Source organism: Palaemon carinicauda, chromosome 25, assembly GCF_036898095.1.
Source record: "Palaemon carinicauda isolate YSFRI2023 chromosome 25, ASM3689809v2, whole genome shotgun sequence".
Taxonomy (NCBI): domain Eukaryota; kingdom Metazoa; phylum Arthropoda; class Malacostraca; order Decapoda; family Palaemonidae; genus Palaemon; species Palaemon carinicauda.
In genome coordinates, this window is record NC_090749.1 from 1196623 (window position 1) to 1210093 (window position 13471).

Consider the following 13471-nt stretch of genomic DNA (forward strand, 5'->3'; position numbering starts at 1 on the left):
ACAGAGTTCCGTGGGGCTGGGGGCCTACGTAGAACTTCCAGTTGCTCCTGGCGCTTGGGTAGAGCTGCCATGGAACCGGGGCTAGAGGCCATGCTGTCGGGCCGAAGGAGCGGCTCTTTCTGCTGGGCGGATGGAGCCGGTGCCTTCACGGGCTTGGGCTTGGCAAAAGCGACCTATGCCGACGACTTCGGGCGACGGGCGGACCAACTGGAGGTCCCGTGTCGCGAGGGCGATGAAGCGGCTCTAGGGAGCCACCCGGAAGAGCCTGGAGCGGAGGCTGCCTTGATGAGTTCACTGCGTGGGATAGTTACGCGGACCCACTTGTCTCTGGACGAACACCCTTTCCTGTGTTTCTTCTTGGAGGTCCACGGCGTCAATGACCTTAGATGTCAGGATGCCTGAAAACTTTAAATCATTCATTCATTCATTCTTGGAGGTCCTTGCACGCTTCCTGGACGGGGCTGAACGCGAGCGAGACCTCCTCCTTCGGGACCTCTTCCGCTTCTTTCTAGACTCCCGGGGACCGGAATCTTCCGAGGAGGACGAGTCCAACGAAGATGATGAAGAGGAGGGCGATGACGAGGAGGAAGACAAGCTCGCCGAGTCCTCCAAGACCTCTAATGCTGATGTAGGGTCCACGTGTCGTTTCACCGGCGTGAACGGCTGCATAAAGTCGGGCGGGAGCGTCGACGATGGCGCCGGGGGAGTCCGTATAGTCTTTTTGGAGGTGCACCAGCTACCGAACTCTTCTTCTTGCCGCATCGGCGACCTGAAGGGCGTCCTAGGCGCCGTCCATGCGATGGAATCTGGGTTCGACGAGCCTGTCGGCAGTCTCTCCTTGTCCGCTTCTCCCGCGGGCGCTGAAGCACCTAAAACACATAGCCACGATGCAGGGGAAGGGGCCGGAGCAGACTTCCCCCACACCGGGTCTTCGGTTGAGACGGGCCCTGTAGGCACCAGAACCTCGTCTCCCGAGCACACTCCCGCCCCCCCAGCAGGCCCCCCATGCCTGCGAAGAAACAACATCCCCCACATCAGGAACATCAGACCCATGGGGATCGGTAATGGGTCGTTTCCCCGCAACGGACTTACCTCGTCCCCTACTCTGGGTAGGGGAAGGTAAAGGGGAACCTTTCTCCGACGGCGCCGTGGGCGACACCAAGGGCGAGGCGGTGCCAGCCTTCTTAGGGGATCTCTTGGACGCCTTCTTCTTCCTTGTACCGTACAGCGCCCACTGGATCTCGGGCTAGGACTCGCACTCCGGACACGTGACGGACGGGGAACACACACTACCCCTGCACGATGAACACAGGGTATGCAGATCAACCTCCGGTTTAGAGAGGAACGCACCACGCGATTTACCGGCATTAAGCCCGGGGCAACGACGTTGGTGATCCATAATAGCACACTAAGGCACCAAGCAACACAAGAACACAGGGGGAAGAGGTAGATGACAGGATATAAAGGAATCGGTAAACATGCGGTAACCACGTGGGGACACAAAGGGTCGCACATGATGTGAGAGAGCGGCGAGATGTTAATCACGCCGCGACCAGAAGCTTACTGGTGACCGAGACCTAGCCATGCACTCGCGCTGACCCGGGTCGCCTCAGGGCGAGTATTTATCCGCCACAGAGGGACCCACTATAGAAAACGGAGATAGGGGAAACTACACAAAATTCTGGTCGGTTGGGAGGAGAATCACAGACACTCCTAAGAAAGTAGTTCGAGGTAAGTACTCCGTGTTGGAACAAATAGATTTTTCGCTTTGCTTCAAAATCCGTTTTTGTTTTTATGAAGACTGAAATTCATTCCAGTTCCTTACATCACTGTCCCTTTTTCAGCCACTGTTTTTTTAATCTTTCTAATAAGTCATTTATAATAATTTTTTCCTCCCACACTGTCTTGTTGTCAGTATAAAAAAATTCTTTCCCTTTCACCTAATGTTCTGATATTTTTTTTCAAAGTTTAAAATCATCTTACCAAAAGAATATAGAGCTATATCTATAAATGTTGCTAACTTCTCAGAAATGAATCAACGATCATCTTACGCGTTTATTCAGCCAGCCCAAGGCAAGGGAAGATAATAACGAAGTAAGATTCTAGCTGGGTCCCCTTGTCCAGTATAAATCAAGGGGTGGTGCCCAGTGTTCCGTTTTCTTGACCTGTTACTTAGGTTTTTGGGTATTCCACCGTTGTATATTTTTTGTGTAGTGAACGTTGGGGTGTAGTCGGCATTCGGACACTAGGCAGTTCGGGTGCTACCTCTGGCCACAGTCCGCAAACCACTACATGGTATCCTATCATCCGACGTTTCCCTGAATGCTCCAAGGACTCCTGGCACAAACAAACACCAGCACCCTCACCTGAAGTTTCAACAAACAACTCCATTGGTTTAGCATCCATGGAGTAGTCAAGGTACGACAATATAACGCCCTCCTTTATAAGTTCCTTCAAGCACTCAAAGGCGCAGTCCATTTCAGTTTTCTTGTCCCTTGGAATTTTCATCCTCCAGTCTTTGCAGAAAACGGTTTGCTGTCTGTGAGCACATGGGGATAAACTTCCGTTGGAGGTTTACCAGTCCCAGGAATCCCTGTAGCTCACTCAGAGTGGTAGGTTTAGGGAAGTCCTCCACTTTCTGGATGTATTCTGGCAGCTTACGCATACAGAACGTGCAACCACATGACCAAGATACTTAACCATAGGCTTACAACATCCTGCTTTTACTTAGCAAGTAATAATAATAACAATAATGTTGTACTGTAATCAAGACTTTCCCAATACCACCTCCCCAGGGTATATGGATGCTACAGTATTGACACAATGCTAGGTACACAAGGGAGCATAATTTACCTGCATTGGTTGGGGTCAGCTATGCAGAGAACCCAGGCTGCTGCTTTCCCCAAGAGAGGGGAGGATGAAGAAAAGAATAAGAGCCAGTCATTCCTTTTCATTCACGCAGACTAAAACTGGGTAACAGTGCCCTCAACCTTCTGCTACTTGTCCAATAAGGAGCTTGAGGTATTAGACTAGCTGTTGTGAAGCTACCACAGGGCCGATAGAAATTATATCGATCCTCCTGTGAGTCACGTCTTGCAGGTAATAGGCTGTGAAAGTTGTTTGGCGTTTCCACACCCTAGCCTGTAGAACCTACATCACGGAGTAGTTTCTCTTGAGGGCCCAGGACATAGCTACGCCCCTGACTTAGTGGGATCTGAGACGATGTGATGGAAGAGGATCTGGATTCAGTGCATGGTCTATAACCCTGCAAATCCATGCAGAAATGGTGCTTTTGGTGATCCTCCTCTTGTTCCTTCCGGTGCTGACAAAGAGTGCGAGCACTCGGGGATGGGCTGCTGCTGTTCTTTTAACCCTGGATAGGTACGCTACTCGGACACCCCTTTAAGGGTATACTCGGTCGCGCGCGACCCCGACTCCAAATAAAATTCAGGAAAAATTTAGTTATGCATCAATCTGTATTGTTTGACTTTCTAAAAATACTTCAAAGAATGCTAAAAACTACTGAAAATATAAATGATACCCATCTACAAAATAACTATTTATTAGAAATATATTAAAAATTTAAGTATACAAAAAAAAGACGATGTAAATATTCACAAAAAATAGAAATATACATATACACATAAATCCCTTTAGGGACACCTTCTTACATGGCAAAGCAACAGCGTGTAATTGCTGGAAATGAGTTGGACCCATAGAAGTCAAGATCTGATATGAGAAAAAAAGGGTACCTTTTATTGGCCAAAAAAATTTGTCCAAATTTCATGAATTTTTTTGGGCACCCAAATGAAATATGAAGAGGCTAATTTTTTTATAGAATAAACTCATATTATCCTAGAACAGAAATACATAATAAAATGTGTACTAAGATGCAATTTACTGTTATATCAGGGGCGAAATGTAAAGGTCATTTTTTGACGGCCTACTTTCACAATGTAAATTTCTTATGAAAATCATTGTATCTCCTATAAAATTTGATATTTATGCATTAAAATATACCAATATATCACAAATTCTATACAGAACAAGAATATATAAAGATATGCCAACTTACCTTTCGGGTATGTCAACAAAATGGCCACAGACCGCAACAACTCTTACATCCCAAACTACCACTTGAAATGAAGAATGAGGTTGCAAGATCCATATTATCATCAACATCTCTTTTTAACTCCATTAGAAGTGTGTTGATGACATCCATGCCGAGGGAATAATGCCTGCTGGCCATTATTGAAGATGAATTCAAAATAAATAGAAAAAAAAACAGAAATTTGCAAAAAATAAAAAAATTCAGAAATTAGCATTTGAGGGAAAATGGATCTCATGGCAATATATGGCATCTAAGCCAAAACCAATGTCATGCAAGTGGTAGACACACCATCCACCCACACTTTCCAACTATAAAGAACCAAACAAGTATCAACACTGTTCGACAATCTATAATTATGTAATAACTTTGCTGTTTGATCACTTACCCCTTTAAAGGTATTTCAGGGTCGAGGTCGACCCCTGGGGGGGGGGTAAAAAAACGGGGAAGGAGGGAAGTTAGACGAAAATCAGTCCTAAAGCAGACAATGGCATGTAGACTAGTCACCTCTTGCAGGTCGATCACTTCCATATTCGAGACAGCTGATGATTTATGGGGAAAAAACAGGTTTTGAAAATGCTGTAGGGGTCGTGTACGACCCATCATACCTTTCCAGGGTTTAAGGTAGAGCCTCAAACTCCTCAGTGGGGAAAGTAATGGATTGTCTGGGTCGTCTGTTACAGAGGAGAGACTCCTTATTTGGAAGTAGTCGAATCTATGATCCGAAACCACTGTATTTTGAGTCTTGACAACAAACTCAGGGACGAAGCTGAACGTTACCTCTCCCCGTCACCTTGAATAGGCAATATCGTATGAGAGACCATGCAGTTCACTGACTCGTTTGACCGTAGCCAAGGTGAGCAAGAAGACCGTCTTCCAAGTCAGATGGCCATCTGTTGTCTGGCATAATGGTTTGTAAGGTGTCTTTAGAGACCGAAAAACTTGAGCCACGTTCAATGGGAGAGGTCTCACTTCCGACTGACGACAGGTAAGTTCGTAACTCGGTATGAGTAAGGAAAGTTCTAGCAATGAGGAAATGGCCATTCCATTCAGTTTGAAGGCGAGGCTCAAGGCTGAGTGATAGCCTTTTACTGCTGAAACGGAAAGACGCATTTCTTCACGCAAATACACGAAGAACTCCGCTACTGCTGGAATAGTGGCATCGAGAGGAGAGATACCCCTTCCACGACACCAGCCACAGAAGACATTTCACTTTGCCTAGTAGACTGCTGCTGATGACTTCCGCAGGTGTTCAGACATCCTATTCGCAACTTATTGCAAAAATTGTCTCTGAGCGAGGAGATGCTGTATAGTCTCCAGGCATAAAGTCGTAGCGAAGCTACGGCTTTGTGGTAGATGTTGATGTGTGGTTGTCTGATTAGATCGTATCGTGGAGGCAGTTCTCCTGGGGGCTCCATCAGGAGCTGTAGAAGGTCTGGGAACCATTCCGCATGATGCCATAGCAGAGCTATGAGGGCCATTGAGAAGTTAAATGATGTTCTGGTCTTGTTGAGTACCCTTCTCATCAGACAAAACAGGGGAAAGGCGTAAACGTCGATGTTGTCCCACCATTGTTGGAATGCATCTTGCCAGAGAGCCTTGGGGTCTGGGACTGGGGAGCAGTACAACGGGAGTCTGAAGTTCAGGGCCGTTGCAAAGAGATTCACCATCGGAAACCCCACAAAGTCAGGACTTTGTTGGCTACTAGATGATCCAAAGACCACTCAGTAGTCACTATCTGAGATGCTCTGCTAAGATTATTGCCGAGCACATTCCTCTTGCCTGGAATGCAGTCTGATAGTGGTATCGAGTGGATCTCGACCCATCTCAGTATCTCTACTCCTAGATGGTATGGGGGCTGCGAAAAAGTACTTCCTTGTTTGGTGATGTGAGGCACTACTGTGGTGGTGTTCCTAATCACCACCGAGTGGCCCGCCAGGAACTGATGGAACTGCTGAAGGGCCAGAAAGATAGCCTTCATCTGTAAGATATTTATGTGAAAGTGCCTTTTGGACTCTGACTAAAGGCCTGAGGTTGTGTGGTGCAGCACATGGGCACTCCCCCCTTCTTTTGATGCATCTGAAAACAGCATCAAGTCTGGGGGGAGAACGAGAAGATCTACCCCTCCGCAGATCCTCGTCTGCCACCTACCACTTGAGGTCTGTCCGTTACTCTTGTCCCATGGGGATCAGAATGTACGGGGAATCTAAAGTCTGATTCCACCTGGACTTTAGTCGCCACTGGAAGGATCAAATCCTGAGGTGGCCGTTGGGAACTAGATGGGCCAAGGATGATAGGTGCCCGAGGAGACATAGCCACTTCTGGGGCAGGAGTTCTTCTTGTCTGAGAAAAGGTCTTGTGACCTATCTCAGCCTTATTATCCTGTCGTCTGATGGAAAGGCTTTGTGGAGCTGGGTGTCTAAAATCATTCCCAGGCATACGTCTCTGTGTGGGAAGCAGGATGGACTTCTTGAGGTTTACCATGATCCCCAGATCTTGGCAAAGCCTCAGAAGTTTGTCTAGGTGTTGAAGAAGGGTTACCACCGAATCTGCTAGGATCAGCTAGTCGTCCAGATAATGGAGGAGATTAATGCCGATCCTGTGAGCCCAAGAGGACACTAAGGCAAACACTCAGGTGAAGACTTGGGGTACCGAAGCACAGTACTCTGAATTGGTATTTCCTGTTGTCTAGACTGAATCTTGTACTTCCTTAAAGATGGATGGATTGGGATCTGGAAGTATGCATCCTTTAGGTCCAGGGTGCACGTGAAATCCTGTGGTCTTACCGCTTGTCTGACCGTGTCTGCCATCTCCATGCTGAACGAAGTCTGTTTGACAAACTTGTTCAGAGCTGAGAGGTCGATGACATGATGACATGAACGGCATGAGATACCCCGAACAAATCACAGAGATTGTCCAAGGATCGGCCCCAAGTTGCTTCCACCTGTTCCAGCAACTTTGATGGCATCCCCCTACTGGTGGATAAGCAGTGGGAGTGCCTATCCTAGCATTTGCGGCCACTCCCTCTAGGATATTTTCCTCCCCTAGAGGACTTTGAGCCTTTCTTGTCTATGGTAGGAAAGGGCTTTTTAGACACCACTTTCTTCACTGCTGTGTTGTTCGCAAAGATTTTGAGCTGCCTAGGCTGCGGAGAAGCTGGTGGTCGGTAGGGCCAGGATGTCAGGGTCCTATGGAGGAGGGAGTCTTGGTGGGACTTCCTCCACCTCTCTGCTGCCTGCTCAATATCACTAGGCTCGAACAACGAGGAAGCTTCAAGAGAGGAGTTCATGAGCCTCACGATCTCAGCGTTAGGGACCCCTTGATGGAATCACTCGGATACCGAGTCCTTCCGCTGGAGGATGGTGTTGGCCCACAAGTTCGATACTTGCTGGGCCAAGAACTCGATGGTACGGGTACCCAAGAGGAGGAAGGTTTCCACCATTTTCCTGGTACTTTCCTTGGAGAAATCCTCAGTCCGTACTAGGATTCCCAAGGACCCCAACCATAGATCTAGCCACGAAGTAGCCTGTATGGCATATTTCGCGACATTCTCTTGATTGAGGATCTCTGTCGCCGAGAACGGGACCTGACGGCTGGAGTCTCTCTAGGGAGACCCCATTAGTCAGCTCCTCCAAAGAACAGTGGAGTGGAAGAGGTGGTTAAAGCTCATCCAAGACCTCATAATACCTCCTTTACTGAATGCAAGAGATGCGAGGAGCTTGCCGGAGGAGCCCAAACAAAAGGAGGAGGAGAACTCAGAGAGCTGTGCGGCAATCTTAATCCAGGCACTCTTAAGCCCCTGAGACCAGGGCAATGCTTTACTGGACTTTGGGGGTTTCTGAGTGCTGAAGACACGGTCTAAGACTGTGTCTTTGCCCTCCTGGTGGAGTATTTCTGTGTCGGAAAACCCATTGAGAACCGTCATCAGAGTCAGTGCCCGCCAGAAGGCATGTTCTGACTCCTTCAGTTCCCCCTCTGAAGTGGGAGTGGCAGCGAAGTCTCCTTCATCCACTACCAAAAGTTTGTCTCTGGGTGGATCACGGTTGTCTCTAGGGTGGCTCACTGTTCCTGAGGGTCTGGAGGTCCTCGAAGAGGATTTAAGCAACGTTTTGGAGTCTTTCAACTCCCTGCATTGAAGAAGATAAGCTTCCAGCATGGAAGGACTGTATGGTCTGGCCTTCCTGGTTGCTTCTGGAGGCGTGGTGCTCTCGCCACGAGGGGAGTCTTCTTCAAAAGGTGGTTGTGAGGGAGGAGACTGGGACTGGTTCCTCATGAGAGTGTTGACAAGTCAGCGCAGGCTGACGTGTAAGAGAACGCTGACACGTAGGAGGCGATTGGCGCATAGGATGACGATGAAGATGCACTGCCCAATGATCTGTTGACGAATGTTGACACAGCGAATGCTAACGCTTAGGCGACTGCTGACGTGACGAGCGCTACTGTCGAGCGCCTACAGCGAAAATCTTCGACGAATTACGAGAGCTTGGGGGGTGGGCAGCAGTCACACAGCCGGGCAATCGATGTTCCGTAACAACGCGTCACTTAGGGGAACGGTGAGAGATGGAAGCCCAACGCGTTGGCAAGCGGCACGTTGGTTGGCGATGGTCAGCAGAAGCACGACAAACAGAATCATTGGGACGAGCAGGTGAAACCCGCACAGGTGATTGACACGCAGGCAATTGGTGCGCAATCAAGATGACAAGTCGGTGAATGATGAGCGGTAAGAAGTTGGGAACCAGGAGAGTGAGCAGGAGATGGACATGCAGGAGGTTGGCGGGTTAAGGGTTTGCGAGCAGCTACATGACGGTCTGGAGAAAGGATGAGTCCTTCAGAAGAACAAACATCCTCCGAGGGGGATCCTCAGGCGGAGAGTCCTGAACCGAGGTTTGAGGTCTTGCAGCTGCGTCGTCAGGAGAATGTCCTGAGGAAGACGTAGGTTGGGAACCGGGCGATGTCGGACGAGAAGGCTCCTCCTCCGAGGAGGGCTGCGAGGACGAGGATGATGAGCCAAAGAGGCGCTGGTGAAGGAGCCCCTCTAAGGCTGAGAGGAGGGGGAGCATGTCAGGAACGATGAACATAGTGATACCCTCTAGGGGCCAGGGGATCAGCAAGCTGACCATCAGCAGCAGTCCTCCGAAGAGGAGTCTTTATAAGTGAACTCTCTTGGGAGAGAGAAACATTCACTGGACCCATGCCTAGGAATTTGCTCCCCCCTTGAAAGGTGTTCAGCAGGGGGGAAGCGTAGTCTTAGGCAACGGCGAAAGAAGCAGAAGAGGCAGGAACGTCGGCAGGCAGAGCAGCAGACGACACCTCTGATACCACAACATCGACAAGGGCCAGAAGATCCAACTCTGAAGTCGATAAACGCTGCACGCTAGCATCCCGGCGAAGTAACTGCAGCAGTGCCTCCTTGGAGGGCGGACCCACGAACCCCAAAAGGGGGAAGAGGTGGAGCTGTTTAGCTAGGGGAAGCAACACCGTATCTCGAGGACTGAGGTTGTCCAAGAGTTAAGCGGCCTGTGCTACTACTCGACGGTCCCCCAGAGGAAGGCGAATGAGCAGGAGCTTTAGAGGAAGGTTGGGAAGCAGAACAAGGAGCTTTGGGTGTCTTCCAGCAGAAACCTTCGAAGGAGAAGAGTTCCGCTTAGAGTTCTTCCACTGTCGGCCAAACCTTTCCCACTGGGAGGCAGACCACTCCCAACACTTACTACACTTATTCAACACATCACAGAGTTGACCTCTGCAGGTAGGGCAAAGGTTGTCAAAATCCGTATCCTTGGCGGACATAAAAGTACTGCAGGTGAGGCCCTCAGGACCAGGGCAGGTACCCATGATAGCTGGTAGAAATCAATGCACACACAAACACTGAAAAAAAAGAAGCAAAAAAAGCATTAAATGTCAGGCCAAAGATTGCGAGGATGAAGAGCAGCAAGGACCGTTCACCATCCGAGCAAAAGCAATGTGAGCTCAGTCACAGGTGCGCAAGCAGGAGGGGTAGCTAGCTACTCCCCTAACATCCCGCTAACTAGCGGGATGGGTAGTTAACCCTCGCTAACTAACGGGATGAGTAGTTAAACCTTGCTAAATTTTAATGGCTTGTCCTTTCATCTTCGCCGAAAGTAATACCTCTAATAAATAGCATTAGTTTATATTACAGCTACGGAACAAAGGACTATTCTCTTCCCCTAGTACGTATCAAATTGCCAAATTGAAATCAAAAGTATAATGTTATGTAAGGGTTTGGTTTTTCCATTGTATAAATGCAGTATTGATCTGAAATTTCCTGAAACATAAACTAATCATTAATCTATCAGTCATCTAAACACACTTACAATGCTACTCACTGTATTTGCCCAGTGGGATTTCTAAGCAAGTCTCAGGGATATCTTTGGATATGTACTGTTCCTTTTGGGTATCTTTTTAGTATAAAGAAATCACACCACTCTTTAACAATGACAGGTTCCATTCATTACCTAGAAGAGAAACAAATCATTAGAGTGTATACATTGAATCATAAACATTACATTGATATTGATGACTTGTTCAATTGGAATTGAAACTAAAAGCTTCTACTACAATGATGACTGATTGGTCACTCAATAGAAATGACTCACTGCTAAACAATATTTTGCAACAGATTCTTGCAATGATCAACTCAAGTTTTATGGGTTTATGTCTTACTGGAAAATATCGCACATTTTAAAGGTACCGTAAGTTGTTTTTTTTCTGATGATACAAAATAAGTCCTTTAATAGGAGCATGATTCTAGCATACCTTGAACAACTGTTAAACTTTTAACAGGGTTGTTATAGTTACTGGTAGTCTCTGCCCACTTGCCAGGCAGAGTAATCCTCACTTTGACCTTGACCTATATCTTGCAGGGTGGTTGAGTTGGTAAGTGCAACTTAGATATAATTTGCATTTCTTCCAGTGCAACATAAAAACCTTTAGCTCTTTACAATGGTGTTATACTTCAGCAACAGCTGAAACTAACCATAAGACTTTTAAGTGAAGTGTAACTACCCACCACTAGCTGGGGGGAGCAAGGGGATAGACCGGCCACCCGGATCATACCTGCCCTAGTAACGGTACGTCACTTTGCAACTGTGGCAAGACTTCTTGGGGAAATATGATGGCAGGACTGGTATGTCTAATGAACTCCAGGTTTCTCTAATTTGGAAAAATACAAGTTATTTCCAAATTTGTCATTTGTTCTCGCACTACAAACAAACCATACGCTCTTTACATAGGAGACTCACCCAACGGTGGGTGGAAGTCCTCAAACCAATTGGCTGGACACTGTCCCGTAGTGTTTAGAGGTCACCCTGACACCTTGTGATCCTTCTAGGACGATGGCCTGGGCAATCGGTGCTAGCATAGAATTTAGCAATGTGACTGGACCAAGTATGCATAAAATTGAAACTAAGCTCCTAACTTAACTTAGACATTGCCTGACTCCACCTCGCTTGGAGAATGGGGAGATAAAAAATATATACACATATATCAGATTGTACAAAGGGCATGGTACCCACCTGCAGTTAGAGAGAGAGGTCAGCTTGCAGAGATCCTCGGATGCTGAACCCCAAAGAGAGGGGAGAATGAAACAGGAAGTGTCCAGTCACTCATAAATTCATTCTACATTTACTCGCAGGTAACATCTCCCCACGACCATCTGCAACTTGTCCTAGAAGGGAGCTGAGGGATTAATTAGCCACATTTTGCATACACCACAGGACCTAAGATAAATGTGTCTATGTTCCTGTGGGTCATGTCTTGCAGGTAGTGGGCAGTGAACATAGTATGTCATTTCCACACACCTGCCAGGGATGTGCTGACACCCCTGACAGTATGGGCACGGGGATGTAGGACAGAATGAGAGTGATCTGACTGAATGGCCCTCTCATTTACTGTACCTGCCTGATCCAGGAAGATAGCAAGTTCTTTGTGATCTTCCCCTTGTTTCTCCCCGTGCTGACGAAGAGCCTACCGATTTGTGGGGGGGCTCTCTCTGTTCTTTTCAAGTATTTCCTCAGCGCCCTAACAGGGCAGAGTAACAGCTGATCAGGATCATCTTTTATAGACTAGAGACTCTCAATCTGAAAGGGCCAGAATCTAGGATCAGCTACAGCCGAATTTTTAGTCTTAGCTACAAACTCAGGGATGAAACTGAGTGTCACTTGCCTCCATCCCCTTGAATGGGTGGCATCATAAGAGAGACCATGTGTAGCTCGCTGACTATCTAGGGTAGAGGCCAGGGCTAGAAGGAAGACCGTCTTCAGGGTCAAGTCTCAATCTGATGCTTGACAAAGAGGTTTGTATGGGGCTCCTTCATATTAACTTAGGACCTTGACTACATTCCAAGTGGGTGGACTGACCTCTAACCGAAGGCATGTGTGCTAAAAATTTCGTATGAAGAGAGATAACTCTGTTGAGGAGGAAATATCAACTTTATTCAGCTTGAAGACGAGGCTCAAGGCTGAGCAATAGCCATTCACAACTGATACCGAACAAAGTTTTTCCTCACGGAGGTACAATAAGAACTCCCCTATTGTTGGTATAGAGGCATTACCACTTTGACTGATAAACAATAGAACCTCTTCTTACGAATTTAATTCATTTCGGGACCTACTTAGTATGTTAAAACAGTTGTACGTTGAATCAAATATTCCCATAAGTACAGTACTGTATACACTGTAATTCGTTTAATTCGTTCTCCAGCCCAAAAACCTACAATAACTCCCTATCAAATACTGCAGATAGTTACACATAGCAATAAAACAAATGCATTGTATAAGAGAGATGTAAAAAAATAAATTATAGAAAAATAATCAATAAAAAGGGTTTTTTATTGTCACTTTACCTTAGAGACAGGCCAACAGAGGTGTAGGCTTGGCGATGCAGGAGGCAATCGGTGTGGAGGTAGAGGTGGTGACTGAGATACATACCATAACTTACTAACTTACACTCACTCACCTTCAGGCTTTCTTTTCTTTGCTTGACTTTCACTTTCTTCCTCTTGATCACTAGACTGCTTTGTAGATTTTTTAAAAGAATTTATTTAAAGATGCTTGCTTTGTACGGCTTTTCAGAATGTTTCTGAAATGAGTCAAGCAGACATTGTCAAATTATGAGGTTTTTGTGGGTGATGCCTCTCAACGAAGTCAACCACCTGTTGATGATAGCCTAAGATCCGCTTGATCTCAGCCGAACCTATGATATCCTCTACGTCCTCTGTCTCTCTTGCTTGAGGGTACACTATTCTATCTAATTTCTCTTTCTCTTGTTTTGTTAAAGTTCTTACAGGTTATATTGAAATATTTATTTAGATGTTGCTGTTCTTGAAATATTTTATTTTTCCTTGTT

General features: G+C 46.9%; 2 protein-coding genes across 2 annotated transcripts in view; one reads left to right on the forward strand and one right to left on the reverse strand.

Moving 5' to 3' along the window:
- The window catches only part of LOC137618607 (zinc finger protein 91-like), a 533834-nt gene that overhangs the window by 508613 nt on the left and 11750 nt on the right, over positions 1-13471 (reverse strand). The window contains exon 2 of the mRNA XM_068348718.1: positions 10453-10581. The gene's annotated coding sequence lies outside the window, so the exon portion shown is untranslated. The remainder of the gene's footprint in view (positions 1-10452; positions 10582-13471) is intronic.
- LOC137618635 (zinc finger protein 107-like) overlaps positions 1-13471 on the forward strand; it is a 599534-nt gene that overhangs the window by 393557 nt on the left and 192506 nt on the right. The gene's annotated exons all lie outside the window — the stretch shown is intronic.